This window comes from Rhinopithecus roxellana, chromosome 1 (genome assembly GCF_007565055.1).
Source record: "Rhinopithecus roxellana isolate Shanxi Qingling chromosome 1, ASM756505v1, whole genome shotgun sequence".
Taxonomy (NCBI): Eukaryota; Metazoa; Chordata; class Mammalia; order Primates; family Cercopithecidae; genus Rhinopithecus; species Rhinopithecus roxellana.
The window spans coordinates 127,809,152-127,827,771 of NC_044549.1; the positions used below are offsets into that span (position 1 = coordinate 127,809,152).

General features: G+C 42.4%; 1 non-coding gene across 1 annotated transcript; it reads right to left on the reverse strand.

Moving 5' to 3' along the window:
- Positions 1 to 613: 613 nt before the first annotated feature.
- LOC115892235 lies at positions 614 to 717 on the reverse strand. The gene has a single exon (XR_004052126.1). It is a non-coding gene; the product is annotated as a small nucleolar RNA U13 (small nucleolar RNA).
- Positions 718 to 18,620: the final 17,903 nt, after the last annotated feature.

Sequence of the window (18,620 nt, forward strand, 5' to 3'; positions counted from 1 at the left end):
GTACGGAGAGAGTGCTCTCAGGAGAAATCTGTTAAGGGAGTGAGGGAAGCACGGTGGTACAGGAGACAGAGCTAAGCAAGCCTAGCCTCAGCCTGATCCCATGGTGGGACCTGGAGAGTGAATGACACGACTGAGTTATCCCACTTTGAAGCAATGGTGTACCTCTCCCTCCAGGGGGAGAACATACTTTCTCAAGCATTTTTGGGCAAGATGATTCAATAGCAGGGCCACCTGTGAGGTGTTCACAGAAGACATTCACAGCAGCTGGGGGATGGTACACTGCCTAGTCAAGGAGCTCTGGGCACAGCACCAACAGAATCCACTGCTCCTGGCTTGGGTAAGGTGTCCACTCAACAGCAATTAGCCATTGAGAGAGAGACAAAACCTTGAAGTCTAGACATGGCAGCAGGGGCTATTTCCAGAGGAAAGTAAACAGAAGTGATGGGCGGTTATACCCAATGGTGTCCACAGTACCCACTTGAATCACTTCTAATGAAAATGCCCTCCTGGCCAATGTGTACAACTGGCCAGGTGTTTCTTCCTCAGTAAGAAGAATATTTCCCAGGCACTTAACATAATCTTTTTTTTTTCCTTTTTTTTTTTGTTTTTCTCATATCAGACAGGTAATATGTTGACATGATAACAAGGTTCGAGGGTGGCTCATCTCACACATGGGTGGGAACACCCAATCATCATGCTCATGAACTACAAAAGGATCATCTATTTTTAAAAAAATCCCTCAAACATTGTTTATCATACAAGTAAACCCCAGTTCTCATGATGGGCTTATTGGTAGGATTTCTGGCAGTAAGCATGGGTACCAGGGTCTCTCGATTTTTTGGATTAGTGGTGGTGGAGGTCAGCCACCAGCAGGGTCCAGTTGTACTGTATGAGGATGTCTTTGATCTTTGTCTTTGATCTCCTCCTTGGAAAACTCATCCATATACTTCTGGTAATAGGACACCAGGGCTTTGGAGCTAGACTGATGGACAGCATATATCTAGGCCATGTGGTCACCACCTTTCACATGGACATGTCCATGCCAGCAAATCACTCCTTGTCCAGAAGCAGAACTGGTTCCAGCAGCTCATATATCAGTGTGTACAGCTCAATCATCTCCAGGGGCCGCCCATTCACCTTGATTGCTGCGTTTGCAGTGTGCCACAGCTGTGGCTGTCTTCTTGCGTCTGAAGACCTGCACAAACCGCAATGAGCCCTTGGAAAGCACGGCTATAGGTGTGGATAAGAACTCCTCTCTTTTTTTTCTTTTTGAGACAGGGTCTTGCTTTGTTGCCCAGGCTGGAGTGCAGTGGAGCAATCTCGGCTTACTACAACCTCTGCCTCCTGTGCTCAAGCAATTCTCCTACCTCAACCTCCCGAGTAGCTGGGATTACAGGTGCCTGCCACGAAGCCTGGCTAATTTTTGTACTTTTATCAGAGAGGAGTTTCACCATGTTGGCCAAGTTGTCTGTTTCGTTTTTTTTTTTTTAACATAATCTTAATAGGGAGCTCTCCAGTTTAAACACAGTCCTTGACACTCCCTATCGTCTACCACAATTGATGATATGATAGACTCTTTCTGTGTGCATTTGAGTTTGTGACCCCAGGCCTAAACCCATTAAGGAAGAGTATGTTAGGTGCCTAGGTACATATGTAGAAGTGGAATTTATGGATTCTGGGGCATGAATGTGTTCAACTTTAGTGTATATTGCTGAAGAGTTCTCCAAAATGGTTGTACCATTTGATACTGCTTTTAACAACGTATGAAAGTAGGCTGGGCATGGTGGCTCATGCCTGTAATCCCAGCACTGTAGGAGGCCAAGGCGGGCAGATCACCTAAAGTCAGGAGTTCAGTACCAGCCTGGTCAACATGATGAAACCCCATCTCTACTAAAAAAATACAAAAATTAGTCAGGCTTGGTGGTGCATGCCTGTAATCCCAGCTATTTGGGAGGCTGAGGCAGGAGAATTGCTAGATTCCAGGAGACAGAGGTTGCAGTTAGCCAAGATCACACCACTGCATTCCAGCCTGGGCAACAGAGCAAGAGACTGTCCCCAAGCAAACAAACAATGTATGAAAGTTTTACTTGCCCCACATCCTTGTCAGCACTTGGTATTGTCTGTCTTTTTCATTTTACCTATTCTAGTAGATATGCAGTATTGTCTTATGGTGGTTTAAATTTGTATCTCTAGGCCAGGCATGGTGGTTCACACCTGTAATCTCAGCACTCTGGGAGACTGAGGCAGGTGGATTACTAGGAGTTTGAGACCAGCCTGGGCAACATGGCGAAACCCAATCTCTACTAAAAATAAAAGGAAATTAGCTGGCTACAGTGGCACATGCCTGTAGTTTCAGCTACTTAGGAGGCTGAGGTCGGAGAATCGCTTGAGTGTTGGAGGTGGAGGCTGCAATGAGCCATGATCTTGCCACTGCACTCCAACTTGGGTGACAGAATGAGACCCTGTCTCAAACAAACAAACAAAAAAAAAAAAAAAGAAAGAAAGAAAAGAAAAGTATTTGGCATCTGCCTAATAAGTAATGAAGTCAAGTACTATTTGATGTCTTTTCTTGTTGGTTCAGGTGAACTGTTTATGAATTCTGTATATGAATATACAAGGCTCTTGGCCAGGTGTGGTGGCTCATGCCTATAATCCCAACACTTTGGGAGGCTGATTCAGGACAATGGCTTGAGGCCAGGAATTTGAGGTTACAGTAAGCTATGATAGTGCCACTGTACTCCAGCCTGAGTGACAGAGTGAGACCCTCTCTCTTAAGAAAAAAAAAAAATGTTCTTTAACTCAAAAAAAACAAATCCTCTGCACTGTGGCCAATGAATAATTTTATGGCAGATGGGTGTTGTGCCCCTCCTTTTACACTAATATATAATTATTACATATTGAGCATAATACTGAAGCCCAGTGTATTCACCCATTTGGTGAAGTTGAGATTATAGCCCATGTTTCCTGACAGGCTGTGCACACATCTGTTGGTTCTCATCGGCCTGGCATCCCTTAATCCTACTTACCTCTCCTTTCTTCCTTCTCCATTTCAACCATGGGACTCCAGGGAGGTTACCAATCACGTTATTCCCTCCCTTTGGCTACCCAGCCATAAACTGGACCCATCAATTTATTTCTCCATAAAGCTTGAAACTCAAATGAAAGGCTCCTGAAGTCTCATAGATGTGCCCTGAGAACGGACCCAGGGTCTCCTGCTGGTAAGGACCTGGAGCTTCCCAGTTTCCTGTCCTTCCAAAGATCACGACCTCTAGCTCTTCCCTCAGTTCTGGAACTACTCAAGAATCCTCTTTCCAATAAACCCCTTCTTCCCTTAGTCAGAGTCAGTTTCTATTGTGTGTTAGTCAGAGAACTAATATAATCCCAATTCTCTTTTTTTCTGCCAACATCAATGAACAAAACGGGAAATTTTAAAATTATTTAATTGCAATATACTTATTTATATTTTATTTGTTACATTTTGTAAATAAGATTTTCATGGCCGGGTGCAATGGCTCATGCCTGTAATCCCAGCACGTTGGGAGGCCGAGTCGGGCAGATCACCTGAGGTCAGGAGTTCGAGACCAGCCTGGCCAACATGGTGAAACCCTGTCTCTACAAAAACATAAAAATTAGCTGGACATGGTGGTGCACACCTGTAGTCCTAGAAACCTGGGAGGCTGAGACAGGAGAATCACTTGAACCAGGAGATGGAGGTTGCAGTGAACTGAGATTGTGCCACTGCACTCCTGCCTGGGCAATAAAGTGAGACTGTCTCAAAAACAAAATTGGCTTTTACTTTCTTAAAATTGGCTTAGTTGGTCATTGCATGTAAAAACCATAACTGTAGCTACTCAGAAGGCTGAGGCTGGAGTATCCCTTGAGCCCAGGAAGGAGTGGTTGCAGTGAGCCGGGATCGCAACACTGCACTCTGGTTGACAGAGTGAGATCCTGTTTCAAAAAAACAAAAATTGGCTGAGCATGATAGCTCATGCCTGTAATCCCAGCGCTTTGGGAGGCTGAGGCAGGTGGATCACCTGAGGTAGGGTGTTTGAGACCAGCCTGGCCAACATGGTGAAACCTCATCTCTACTAAAAATACAAAAATTAGCCAGGTGTAGTGGTGCATGCCTGTAACCCCAGCTACTTGGGAGGCTGAGGCAGGAGAATCCCTTGAACCCGGGAGGCAGAGGTTGCCGTGAACAGAGATCATGCCACTGCACTCCAGCTTGGCCTGGGAGACAGAGTGAGACTTTGTCTCAAAAAAAAAAAAAAAAAAAAAAAAAAAAAAAAAAAAAAAAATTAAACGTAACTTAATTTAAAAAACCATAACTGTGGCCGGGCGCGGTGGCTCAAGCCTGTAATCCCAGCACTTTGGGAGGCCGAGACGGGCGGATCACGAGGTCAGGAGATCGAGACCATCCTGGCTAACACGATGAAACCCCGTCTCTACTAAAAAATACAAAAAACTAGCCGGGCGAGGTGGCGGGTGCCTGTAGTCCCAGCTACTCAGGAGGCTGAGGCAGGAGAATGGCGTAAACCCGGGAGGCGGAGCTTGCAGTGAGCTGAGATCCGGCCACTGCACTCCAGCCTGGGCGACAGAGCGAGACTCCGTCTCAAAAAAAAAAAAACAAAAACAAAAAACCATAACTGTGAGTTTTTGAAACATGCATCATTTGAGTACCTATATCCCAGGTTTATTTATACTAACAGGGAGCTAGCAACTTAGAAAAACATTTTTATTTCCATCCCTTTGAATCATCTAGTCTAAGGGGAGGCACAATTTTCTATAAAGAGCCAGATAGTAAATATTTTCGTCTTTGTAGGCCACATGGTTTCTCTCATAACTACTCAACTGTTGTTGTAGCCACAGACAGTACATAAATGAATGGGTGTGGCCATGTCTTAATAAATAGACACTGCAATTTTTGTTTTTGTTTTTGTTTCTTAGATGGAGTTTTGCTCTTGTTGCCCAGGCTGAAGTGCAATGGTGCGATCTTGGCTTACTACAACTTCCGTCTTCTGGGTTCAAGTGATTCTCCTGCCTCAGTCTCCCAAGTAGTTGGATTACAGGCGTGTGCCATCACATCTGGCTAATTTTGTACTTTTAGTAGAGATGGGGTTTCTCCATATTGATCAGGCTGATCTTGAACTCCGGACCTCAGGTGATCCACCCACCTCGGCCTCCCAAAGTGCTGGAATTACAGGAATGAGCCACCCGACCCGGCCTTTTTTTTTTTTCTGAGATGGAGTTTCACTCTTGTTGCCCAGGCTGGAGTGCAATGGCAGGATCTCGGCTCACTGTAACTTCTGCCTCCCAGATTCAAGTGATTCTCCTGCCTCAGCCTCTTGAGTAGTTGGGATTACAGGCACGTGCCACCACACCTGGTTAATTTTTGTATTTTTACTAGAGACGGGGTTGGCCAGGCTGATCTCGAACTCCTGACCTCAGGTGATCCGCCCGCCTCGGCCTCCTAAAGTGCTGGGATTACAGGTGTTAACCACTGCACCTGGCCGACACTGCAATTTGAATTTTATATAATTTTCAGATGTCATGTCATAATATATTCTTCTTTGATTTTTTTTAAAAGACCATTTAAAAAATGTCAAAATGATTCTTAGTTTTCAGGCCATAGTGGCCAGATTCATTCTATGGGGCACACTTTACCAACTTCTGCTCTAATCTCCTGACTGATTATACATTATTATTATTATTATTATTATTTGAGACGGAGTCTTGCTCTGTTGCCCAGGCTGGAGTGCAGCGTTTGATCTTGCCTCCGCCTCCTGGGTTTAAGCAATTCTCCTGCCTCAGCCTCCGGAGTAGCTGGGATTACAGGCACGCACCACCACTCCCAGCTAATTTTTGTATGTTTATTTTTGTATTTTATTTATTTATTTATTTATTTATTTTTGAGATGGAATCTTGCTCTGTTGCCCCGACTTGAGTGTAGTGGCATGTTCCGGCTCAGCCTCCTGAGTAACTGGGACTACAGGCGAGTGCCACCATGCCCGGCTAATTTTTGTATTTTTAGTAGAGACAGGGTTTCGCCATGTTGGTTAGGCCAGTCTCAAACTCCTGACCTTAAATGATCCACCCACCTCAGCCTCCCAAAGTGCTGGGATTATAGGCATGAGCCACCAGGTCTGGCCTGATTATACTTTATTGAGCAGAAGAAATAGTGACTTCTTAAATTGAGATTATAAAATAATTGGCACTATTTATGGAATAAATAGTAACTTATTTGTCTCCTAAACTGATGAGAATATACTCAAGGATATAAGTATAAAATAGGAACTGGATAAATTTTTTCTTATTCCCAGGAATTCCTATGTAACATAGCAGAACGTAAAAAGATCATACCATATACTAAATTTCTTTGTAGTTGTTTTGGGGCTATCTAATTTTATAGCATACTAATTAAACATTTATTGTTAACATAGAATCAAGGAAAATAAGGGGCTTTAAGATGTAAATCACTTAGTCACTTACAATAATAATGATGCCTTAGATTTATACAGCATTTGCTAGTTTACAAAAATTATAGTTTTACATATTATCTCTTATGATCCTCACAACAACCCTGGAGGTAGACAGGCAAGGTCTTATTATCCTAATTTAAAGAAGATCAGCCTGTCCAAGATTACACAAGTGACAAGGGAGTGGGAGAAATACTCCAGTCACATCTCTGAATCATAGTCAAAAGTTGTTTCCGTAAAATATAATGCTACAGTCATACAATTCAAGAACAGGTAATGAGTAAATCCTGCTTCACTAGCTGAGGAACATAAGACATCTCACCATAAGGATTCCTTCAGTTTGTCAACTCAAGCTCCATGTGCCTAGATTAGTTGAAAATCTAGACCTTTCCTTCCCCCATCTTAGCTCAACCTGCTTCCCCTGATAAGCTTAGGAATCACAGTGGTCACAGCCACAGCTGACTGCTCTGGCAGGTATCACCCTAGCTGCTGCAGAAGCTGAGAGCCTGGTGTCACTGCTGATTCTGAAATGTTTTAAAGCAATATCTTTGTCAAAGTTATATTTGAAAAGCCATGCTTTTTGTCAACTTCCACTGCTGACCACAGGATTTGAGCACAGTGTCCTTATGTCTACTAAAGCCCCAGCAGAAATAATTGCAGCCCATCTCAAACCCAAGTGACATCTTGCTGACACATAGGCCATCTGAAAGAAATGACTTGGATTGAGATTTGTGTCCTTGCTGTGGCTGATACTGGTACAGCTTCTTTCAAGGCTTCCACTAAAAAAGGAAGGGAGAAGCCTTTTTTCTTCAGGATTACACATTTAGACAAGAGCACTCAAAACCAAGTGGTACAGGGATCCCAATATTACAGTTCTTTGGATTCATTCATTCAGTCTCTTCCCCAGGGCATAAGCCAAGAGCAGACATAAATTGCACTAAAGCCTTTATTTATTTACTTATTTAAAATTTAACTTCTTGTTATGAAAATGTCCAAACATACCAAAAAAAAAAAAAAAAAAAAAAAAAAGAAGGCCGGGCGCAGTGGCTTATGCCTGTAATCCCAGCACTTCAGGAGGCTGAAGCGGGTGGATCACTCAGGAGTTCGAGACCAGCCTGGCCAGCATGGTGAAACCCCTGTGTCTACTAAAAAATACAAAAAATGACCTGGGTATGGTGGTGCACACCTGTAATCCCAGCTACTTGGGAGGCTAAGGCAGGGGAATAGTTTGAACCTGGGAGGCAGAGGTTGTGGTGAGCCAAGATTGCGCCACTGCACTCCAGCCTGGGCAACAGAATGAGACTGTCTCAAAAACAAACAAACAAACAAAATGGTATTATGCTTCTCCCCTGCTCCCATGTACCCATCACTAAGCCCTAATATTTATTGACTGGCCAGGCGCGGTAGCTCACGCCTGTAAATCCCCCAGCACTTTGGGAGGCTGAGGCGGGCGGATCACGAGGTCAGGAGATCAAGACCATCCTGGCTAACTCAGTGAAACCCCATCTCTACTAAAAATACAAAAAATTAGCCATGCATGGCAGCGCGCATCTGTAGTCCCAGCTACTTGGGAGGCTGAGGCAGCAGAATGGCGTGAACCTGGGAGGCAGAGGTTGCAGTGAGCCAAGATCGTGCCACTGCACTACAGCCTGGGCGACAGAGTGAGACCTCGTCTCAAAAAAAAAAAAAAAAAGAAAAATTATCGACTCTCTCCTAATGTTCTGTGCTGCCACTTCCTCCCCTCTGAAGTATTTTGAAGGAAATACTGGAGATCATATAATTTCATCCTTAAATAATTCAGTATATGTCTCTAACAGAAAAACACTGGTTTTTTTGGTTTCGTTTTGTTTTGTTTTTCCTTTTTCTTGTTTGAGACAGTCCTTTTTCTTTTTCCTTTATCATTGATGTGATAAGTGATTTTTCTTGTTTGAGACAGAGACTCACTCTGTTGCTCTATGGCTCCATCTGGGCTACTGCAACCTCCACCTCCCAGCCTCAAGAGATCCTCCCATCTGAGGCTCCCGTGTAGCTAAGACTACAGACGTGCACCACCACGACCAGCTAATTTTAAATTTTTTTTTGTAGAGATGGAGTTTCACTATGACACCTAGGCTGGTCTTGAATTCCTCCTAGGCTCAAACGATCAGCCTGCCTCAGCCTCCCAAATTGCTGGGATATAGGCATGAGTCACCACACCAGGCCAACTGTTTTCAAAAACACAACCACAGTATCATTATGACATTGACAGAAGTATTAATCTGTAATTAATATTAATTCCTTAATATCATCTAATATCCAGCCTATAGTAAAATTTCCCCATTGTCTCAGAAACTTATTTTTAAATAATTGGATTATGAAATAAAGATCTACATACTATATTCAATTGTTATGTTTCTTTCTTTTTTTCTTTTTTTGAGACAGAGTCTTGCTCTCTTGCCAGCCTGGAGTGCAATGGCACGATCTCGGCTCACTGCAATCTCCGCCTCCCAGGTTCATGCCATTCTCCTGCCTCAGCCTCCTGAGTAACTGGGACTAAAGGCGTGCACCACCATGCCCAGCTAATTTTTGTATTTTTAGTAGAGACGGGGTTTCACCATGTTGGCCAGGATAGTCTCAATCTCTTGACCTCGTGATCCTCCCGCCTTGGCCTCCCAAAGTGCTGGGATTACAGGCGTGAGCCACCGCGCCTGGCCTATCATTTCTTTTAAATTTATTAGTTGAAAATAATTTATACAAAAGGACTTTTCCTTTAAAACTCATTGGTTACACCGAAATACAATTTGTATAATAAAGGCAAAACAAATGTTTGGTTATTTCCCTTTGTTTACCAATTACTATTACCATATAATTAGCAACTTGCCATGGCAACTTCTATAGGCAAGTAGTGAATTTCTTTCCTTTTTAAAAAATTTTTGTAGAGACAGAGTCTCATTATGTTGCCCAGGTTGGTCTTGAACTCCTGGGCTCAAGTGATACTCCCACCTTGGCCTCCCAAAGTGCTCAGATTACAGGTGAGCTACCGCACCTGGCCTGAATTTATTTTCTTAGTATCATTATGAACTTGTCAATTTTAATTTCATTGATGTGATAAGTGATTTAAAATGCATTCTGTGCTTTGGGAGGCCAATGTGGAAAGATTGCTTGAGCTCAGGAGTACAAGACCAACCTGGGCAACATGGCAAGACCCAGGCTCTATTAAAAAAATAATAATAAAATAAAAATCTAACAATAGGCCAGGCACAGTGGCTCACGTCTGTAATCCCAGCATTTTGGGAGGCCGAGGCAGGTGGATCACCTGAGGTTAGGAGTTCAAGACCAGCCTGGCCAACATGATGAAACCCCATCTCTACTAAAAACACAAAAATTAGCTGGGTGTTGGCCGGGCACAGTGGCTCACGCCTCTAATCTCAGCACTTTGGGAGGCCGAGGCCGGCGGATCACGACATCAGGAGATTGACACCATCCTGGCTAATGGCTAACACGGTGAAACCCCGCCTCTACTGAAAATACAAAAAAATTAGCCGGGCGTGGTGGCGGGCGCCCGTAGTCCCAGCTACTCAGGAGGCTGAGGCAGGAGAATGGCGTGAACCCGGGAAGTGGAGCTTGCAGTGAGCCGACATCCCGCCACTGTGCTCCATCCTGGGCAACAGAGCAAGACTCCCTCTCAAAAAAAAAACAAAACAAAACAAAACAAAAACTTAGCTGGCTGTGGTGGTGCGCACCTGCAATCCCAGCTACTCGGGAGGCTAAGCAGGAGAAAGGACAATCTGTTAAACCCAGGAGGCTGAGGTTGTAGTGAGATCGTGCCTTTGCATTCCAGCCTGGGTGACAGAGCAAAGCTCTGTCTCAAAAAAAAAAAAAAAAAAAAAAAAAAAAAAATCTAACAATAAACTTTGCCTTAAGGAGAAATATTTTCCTGAAGAACTAAAATGTAAGGCCAAAATCTCTAAACATACTTGAGCAATATTTCCAGGATTTTCTCCCTGTTCTCTGATTTTCTCCTTTTCCTTTATCCAGTTTACTGGCTTTTATTTAGTGAATTTTTGGTGTCTGAGGCTAAAAATTGACTGCTCTGGCACCCCTACTAATGATTTCTTTTCTTTTCTTTCTTTTTTTTTTTTTCTGAGACGGAGTCTCGCTCTGTTTCCCAGTCTAGAGTACAGTGGAGCGATCTCGGCTCACTGCAAGCTCCGCCTCCCGGGATCACGCCATTCACCCGCCTCAGCCTCCTGAGTAGCTGGGACTATAGGCACCTGCCACCATGCCCGGCTAATTTTTTTTTTTTTTTTTTTTTGTATTTTTAGTACAGACGGGATTTCACCGTGTTAACCAGGATGGTCACGATCTCCTGACCTCGCGATCTGCCCGCCTTGGCCTCCCAAAGTGCTGGGATTACAGGCATGAGCCACTGCGCCTGGCCCTACTAATAATTTCCATCTTTATGTCATTCATATTACATTTATAAGACCTACTCTTCCTATAACTAGTATTCGCATCTGCATTTTCATAAAATAAGAGTAAATAAATATTCCAATAATTGAACACTACTCAACTAACTGAACACTACCATACCATGTGGACAACCACAGGGATGCTGCTTAAACTGAAGCAATGACTGACAGTCAGTGCCATTGTATGTGAGTACCCCTTGCTTGGTAGCTTAGCTATCAAAGCCAGCATTTGATGTGTAAAAGAAGGTTTCGGCATTTTGATGTAGGATGCATAAAACCCTGTTATTGACTGTGACATACTGGATTGTTTCTGTTAGCTTACTTGTTATATCTTCTCTAGACAGTTAGTTCTGGGGGAACAGGAGCCACATCTGTATATTTTACTCCTAGCATCTGTACAAGCTGTATATGCTTTTTTTTTAGATGGAGTTTTGCTCTTGTTGCCCAGGCTGGAGTGCAATGGTACGATCTCGGCTCACTGCAACCCCTGCCTCCTGGGTTCAAGTGATTCTCCTGCCTCAGCCTCCCGAGTAGCTGGGATTATAGGCATGCACCACCACATCTGGCTAATTTTGTATTTGTAGTAGAGATGGAGTTTCACCATGTTGATCAGGCTGGTCTTGAACTCCTGACCTCAGGTGATCTGCCCGCCTTGGCTTCCTAAAGTGCTGGGCGTGAGCCACCGCATCCAGCCCTGTACATGCTTTTTTTTTTTTTTTTTTTTTTTTTTGAATGAAAGAATAAATGAAGTATGCAAGACAAGAGAGAAATCTTCCATGGTTTTGAGCAGTGAGAAGCATAATTAGATTTTTTTTTTTTTTTGAGACAGGGTCTTGCTTAGTCAATCAGGCTGGAGTGACACGATCCCAGCTTACTGTAACCTTGAATTCCTTAGCTCTAGTGATCCTCCTGCCTCAGGCTCCCAGGTAGCTACAACTACAGGCACATGCCACCATACGTGTATACTTTTTAAATTTTTTTTTGTAAAAACGAGGTTTCCCTATGTTGCCCAGGCTGATCTCGAATTCCTGGGTTCAAGTGATCCTCCCACTTTGGCCTCCCAAAACATTGGGATTACAGGATTACAGCCACCTTGCCCAGCCTAGATTTAATTTTTAGTTTTTTATTTTGATTCTGTGGTATTGGTATTTGTCTTAGTCCATTTGGGCTGCTATAACAATATATAGCCTGGGTGGCTTATCAACAACTGAAATTTATTTCTCACAATCCTGGAAGCTGAGAAGGCCAAGATCAAGGTGCCAGCAGATGGTGTCTGGTGAGGACCTGCTTCCTTATAGACAGCTGTTTTCTCATTCTAATAGCACATAATGGACCAGGGAGGGGTGTCTCTAAGGCCTGTTTTATAAGGGCACTAATCCTATTCATGAGTGCTCTGCTGTCATGGCCTAATCGCCTCAGGAAGGCCCTATCTTCTGATACCATCACCTTGGGGGTTAGGAGTTCAACATATGAGTTTTGGCAAGACAAACCATAGCAGACCACAACATTCAGACCATAGCAGTAATAGACATTTTTTTTTTTTGGAGACAGAGTTTCATTCTTGTCGCCCAGGCTGGAGTACAATGGCTTAATCTCGGCTCACTGCAACCTCTGCCTCCTGGGTTCAAGTGATTCTCCTGTCTCAGCCTCCCAAGTAGCTGGGACTACCGGCATGCACCACTACACCCAGCTAATTTTGTATTTTTAGTAGAAACGGAGTTTCACCATGTTGGCCAGGCTAGTCTCAAACTCCTAAACTTGAGTGATCTGCCCGGCTCGGTCTCCCAAAGTGCTGGGATTACAGGCATGAGCCACCGTGCCTGGCCACAGATGTAGTACATTTCACCTTTGAGTATTCTAGAAAATAAAAATAAAATAAAATAACTGATAATTCCGTTCCTTAAGGTCAACATTTGGGTGTGTTTTCTAGTATTTTTCTGTATTTGTATTGTTATTATTTGTGAGAAGGGGTCTTGCTCTGTCACCCAGGCTGGAGTGCAGCAGTGTGATCAAAGCTCACTGTAACCTCGAAATCCTGGACTCAAGCAAATCCTGCCGTCTCAGCCTCCTGACTAGCTAGGGCTACAGGCACAGGTCACCACACACACCTGGCTAATTAAAACAAAAATGTTAAGTGTTCATCTAGAACATATTGTTTAATAACCTACTGTTTTACATTAAGACATTATCCACTTTCTCCTACAATAGAAATTGTAATGGCTATAATACATGATTATTTCATTATCACATTTCTTTTTAAAGAAACCAGGCCGAAATCTAGTTTCCACAATGTGAAATCCTGATAAACAGGACCACAGAGCAGTGATTTTGATCAGGATCGTGCCTGTTAATAGCTGGCTACCCCATGGCATGCACAGCTCCAGGATGGGAGATTAACTTCAACAACTATTCATTTAGTTTGGTTTGATTTTCTGCCAGTCTTATGACCGACTTGAAGCACGTCCTAGAACAGAGAATGTTATGTTTGGTGTCCAAGGAAGCAGCAAACTAGAGGCACCATCCCAAATTCTAGAATAATAGTCAACAATCGTTTCACACCAAAGTCATCCATTTTCTGAAGTAAATTTTGAACTAAAATGTTAAAAAATGTTATATAAGGTAGATTAAACGTCATGTGGGAAAATAACTTGTTAGTGCAAAAAGGAAAAGAAACTGAAAACAGACATATCTGTAGATAAATTTTCCTTTCAAGATTCTACAGTGTAAACGTACATCTAGAAGTCCATCTAGAAATGTCCATTGTCACTTGCTTCTGAAGTGTTTCCCAGGCACCTTAGTTATCAGCCACCCTGCCCCTAGGGTATAGAGGACAAATAAATATGTTTCAGGTAGCTTGACAGTAGGAAAGAATTACGAGGACAAGAAACTACCTGCAATACCAGTTGGGAGTGTCCCGAAAAGTGATGTGCTAAAATGCTGACCGTTCCAGGTGGTTAACTTTCATAATCATGCATTTACTTTTCGATGGCAACTGAATATATGACAGCCTGATGATTCAGGGGAAAAAATGCAGTATTGTGTGTGGAATTGGAAGAGATTCAAAGTGAGTGCCATGGCAGTGACTAACTTCTTTCAAAAGCTTAAGGAAGAAACAATGCATAGGCCTTTGAGTTAGTTGGTGTATTAAGTATTGTGTTTTCACCATCAGTGTCCATTTCCATATTTTGGTGATAGTACTCCATTTTTTTCTTCCGGGAACCACTCCTCTCCTATAGTCCATGATCTTTGGGTGGACCAGAGGTAAAGCATATTACTCAAATTTGGCTAATCGTAGCACAAGAGTTTTCCTTGCTACAGTAATTTGTTAAAGGATGGGAAGGTAACTCCATATCCTTTAACAAATTACTGTAGCAAGGTAATTGGTTCAGTGAATCTAGGAGCTACTGGAAGGGATCTCTTTCTTGCTGGACTTGGACTGGAGTGAATTTAGAACTGAAGTTTTTGAGAACTGTCTTGCTGCCACATGATGACGTTTGAGTATAAGCCAATATGGAGAAGAGCTGATTGGGTTTTTTTGTTTGTTTTGTTTTTAAACGGAACGGGATCTTGCTATGTTGCCCAGGCTGGAGTGCAGTGGCTATTCACAGGCACGATTGTGGTGCCATACAGCCTTGGACTTCTGGGCTCAAGCTTCCTAAGGTAGCTGACACTACTACTACAGGCACAAACCTGGGCCTTTTTTGTTCCCCCCAAGAAGGCTCTCTTTTTATTTCTCTGACCTGAAATGGGCATAAGTTGCAACAGATTGGAAATTCTAACTCTACCTTTATTTTCAGAAGTGTCTAAATTAAACATTTATAAGAAAATTGATGTTTTATAAAAACAAAAGACATGAAAAGCTCTGTATTCAAATATTTTTATTCTGTGAACACTATAAATGCCTTCTAGGAATATGGCATTGCGGGGTGTATACAAGAAAATAGATCTTTTATCAAAAAGCATATACACTGCTTGGGAAGACAAGAACATTAAAAAAACAGCCCTTTAGAACATAAGTGAGTTGTGGACAGTAATACATATAAATAATCTGAACGACAACATATAACTGATAACTATCTACAACCAAAACCAGCCTAGAATAGCATGAGTAAGAGGCTTTAGGCTACACTCCTGAGCATTTTCTTTTAATTCTCAAGACATTTGTCCTTGTTTTACTAATCTTTAGGTGGATTCATACATTTGTATTTCCTACCTGGGTATTTCCTCTGAATTACTAACTTGTAATTCAAACACCACATCTACCCCCAACCACTTCCTACCACTTCCACTGCTACCTGAATTATTGTGACAGCCTAAATGGTCTTCCTGCTCTCACTTCTGCTCCTCTAAAGTCTATTCACAATGTACCAGTTTAAACTATTCTTATTTTATTAGGAAAAATTTCAAACACACAGCAAAGTTGTGTGTTTTACAGCAATCACTTCTACATCCACCACTTACATTCTACCATTAACAGAATAGTCCTTTAAAAAAATGGCAGATGGGTAGTTCCTCTGCTCAAAACTCTCCCACAGCTTAGCTCACTCAAAGAGGAAAAACCAGGCTGGGTGTGGTGGCTCACGTCTGTAATCCCAACATTTTGGAAGACTTTAGGAGGCTGAGGTGGGAGGATCACTTGTGGGCAGGAGTTTAAGACCAGCCTGGGCAACATAATGAAATACTATCTCTTTTTTTTTTTTTTTTTTTTTGAGACGGAGTCTGGCTCTGTGGCCCAGGCTGGAGTGCAGTGGCGCGATCTCGGCTCACTGCAAGCTCTGCCTCCCGGGTTCACGGCATTCTGCCCCAGTCTCCCCAGTAGCTGGGACTACAGGCGCCTGCCACCACGCCCGGATAATTTTTCGTGAAATACCATCTCTTAAAAAAAATAATTAGCTGGGCGTGGTGGTGGATGCCTGTAGTCCCAGTTACTAAGAAAGCTAAGGCAGGAACATCACTTGAGCCCAGAAGTTCAGGACTGCAGTGAGCTATGAGCACACCATTGCACTTCAGCCTGAGTGACAAAGTGAGACCCTGTCTTAAGGAAAAAAAAAAAAAAAAGGGGGGAAAAGCCAATTTGTTACTATGGTCACCAGTATGATCTGGCGTCTATTACCATTCTTCCCACTTGTTCTTTACTCTTCAGCCTTGTTATTGCTCCTCAAACATGGCAAGCACATTTTTGTTTTATGGCCTTTGCACTTGCTGTTCCTTTTCTTGAAATGCTCTTCTCCCAGATATTTACATGGCTTGCTTCTCTTTCTTTAGATCACCTCATTAGTTCTGACTCTTCCAAGTATTAAGTTGAACCATATGACCCTCATGTCACACAACTGGATTGAACCATTTAAACCTAAGGTGTAATGTCATTCTCAGGTCAAACGTTATTTTTAAAAATCAGTAATTTCATAGGGTTCAAGCTTATAAAATAGCAACTCCACCCTATCTTTTCATTCTCACCCTGTTTCAATGTTCTTACAGCACTATTATCTTATATATTATTTGTATATTGTCTGTATGTAAGATCCTCATAGATAGGGAATTTGTCTGTTGTCCACTGCCGTGTGCTCTGTGTGCAGAATATGATTTGGTCTATAGCAGGCCCTCAGGATGCATTTATTTAAAGAATGAGTAGCTAGGACTACAGGTATGCACCACCACACTTGGCTAATTTTTTCATTTTTAAAAATATTTTGTAGAGATGGGGTCCCACCATATAGATCAGGCTGGTCTCAAACTCCTGGGCGCCAAGCAATCCTCTCAACTTGGCCTCCCAAAGTGCTGAGCTTACAGGTGTGAGCTACCACATCTGGCCAAGAATGAATTCTTTTTAAAAAAAATTTTCTTTTTTGAAGCAAAGTCTTACTCTGTGGCCCAGGCTGGAGTGCAGTGCCATGATCTCAACTCATTGTAGCCTACGCCTCCCGGGTTCAAGCGATTCTTGTGCCTCCACCCCCCGAGTAGCTGGGACCACAGGTGCATGCCACTATGCATGAATGAATTCTTAACATTGAAGTCAGAGTGAGCTTTTGAAAATACAAACCATGTTGCTCTCATGAAAAACTCGATTGGTTTGCAGATTTCATAACAAAGATTAGAATCTTTACCACAGCCTCTAAGACCCTGAATGGTGGGCCTTTAACTCTCCAGACTCATCTCACATTCTCTCATTTCAGCCCCTGGGACTCTGTTGGTTCTATCATGAGCTCTATATGTGCTCTTTCTTGCTTTCCCCCACTTCCGCACGTAGTTTATACTCTGAGGCACTTTTAAATCTCAGCTTGAAACATCTCTTCCCAGAAGAAGGCATTTCTGACACCTCAGGTTAGGTCAAGTCCCAATGCTTTTATGCCCTCATGGCAGCACATACCTACCCTTTGTAATACGTGTTAGATTTTAAAGGTACTTTTGTGAGATTGTCTCCCTTACCAGTTTCATGAGAAAAAGAAACAGCTTTATTTTTGCTTCCCGTTGGATGTCTAGCATTTGCAAATTATCTAGCACATAGTGAGAGCTTAACACGCATTAACAAAATATGTATCAACAGAAACTCTGGCATTCTAGCTCCTTAAGGGCAGAGATTGTTTTGTCCCTGTGTCAAGTACCTAACTGGGTGCCTGACACACAGCAGATAAATAATAGTTTGTTAAATAAGCTGTAATATGAAGGGTGTTTTTTACTCATTTATACTAAGTATATAATGCAGAAAAACCATCACTTGATAATAAGTGATTCATAACATAATTGATACCTATACAAAGTCCCAAATTTTCCCCTCTCATTAACCTTTCCTCAAGACTAAGATTGAAAAGTAATTTACCCTTCATTTTTTTCCTGTTCATTCTCTGGTGGAGTAAAGGGTGAGTGCCCTGGGTAGGAGAATCCATGTAGAACCAGAATTAGCCATAAGTGAGATTTTGCACACTAACTAACAAACCATAGCATTTTTTTTTTTTTTTTTTTTGAGATAGGATCTTGCTCTGTCACCCAGGCTGGCTTGCGGTGGTGTAGTCGTGGCTCACTGCAGCCTTGACCTCCAGGACTCAAGTCATCCATACCTCAGCCTCTGGAGTAGCTGGGACTACAGGTGTGGACCACCACAACCAGCTTTTTTTTTTTTTTTTTTTTTTGTAGAGACAGAATTTCACCATGTTGCCCAGGCTGGTCTTGAACTCTTGGGCTCAAGGGATCTGCCCACCTTGGCCCCTCAAAGTGCTGGATTACAAGGCGTTAGCCACCATGCCCACCCAGTATTCTTGTTTTGACAGTTAGATGTTTAGAAACTTTTTTAAAAAGCCAGTCAAATGAGGATATCTTGTATTCCTCTTTGTTTTCCTTTGATAACAATCTGTGAAAAAACTGCAGTGGTCAGAAGATGTATTAAAATATACACACACAAGCTGTATAATTTTGCAGGTTTATTAGGGCAGGATGACATGGAACAGTATGACCAGAGAAAGCAACAACCTTACAAATGCATCACTTTCAATATTGTTGACCCAGATAATTTTAAAAATAAACTTGTAATTCAAGATGAGCAGCAGGACAAGCTTATTAACATTTGCTAATTTAGGAGAGGAAGGGCCAAGTCAAATATAATAGAAATGAATTATTGCAAAATGGAAACTTTTTGATATGAAACATAAAAATAAATTAAAAACCTAAAGAAGACTGTAGTATGTAAATTTCCTGGTTT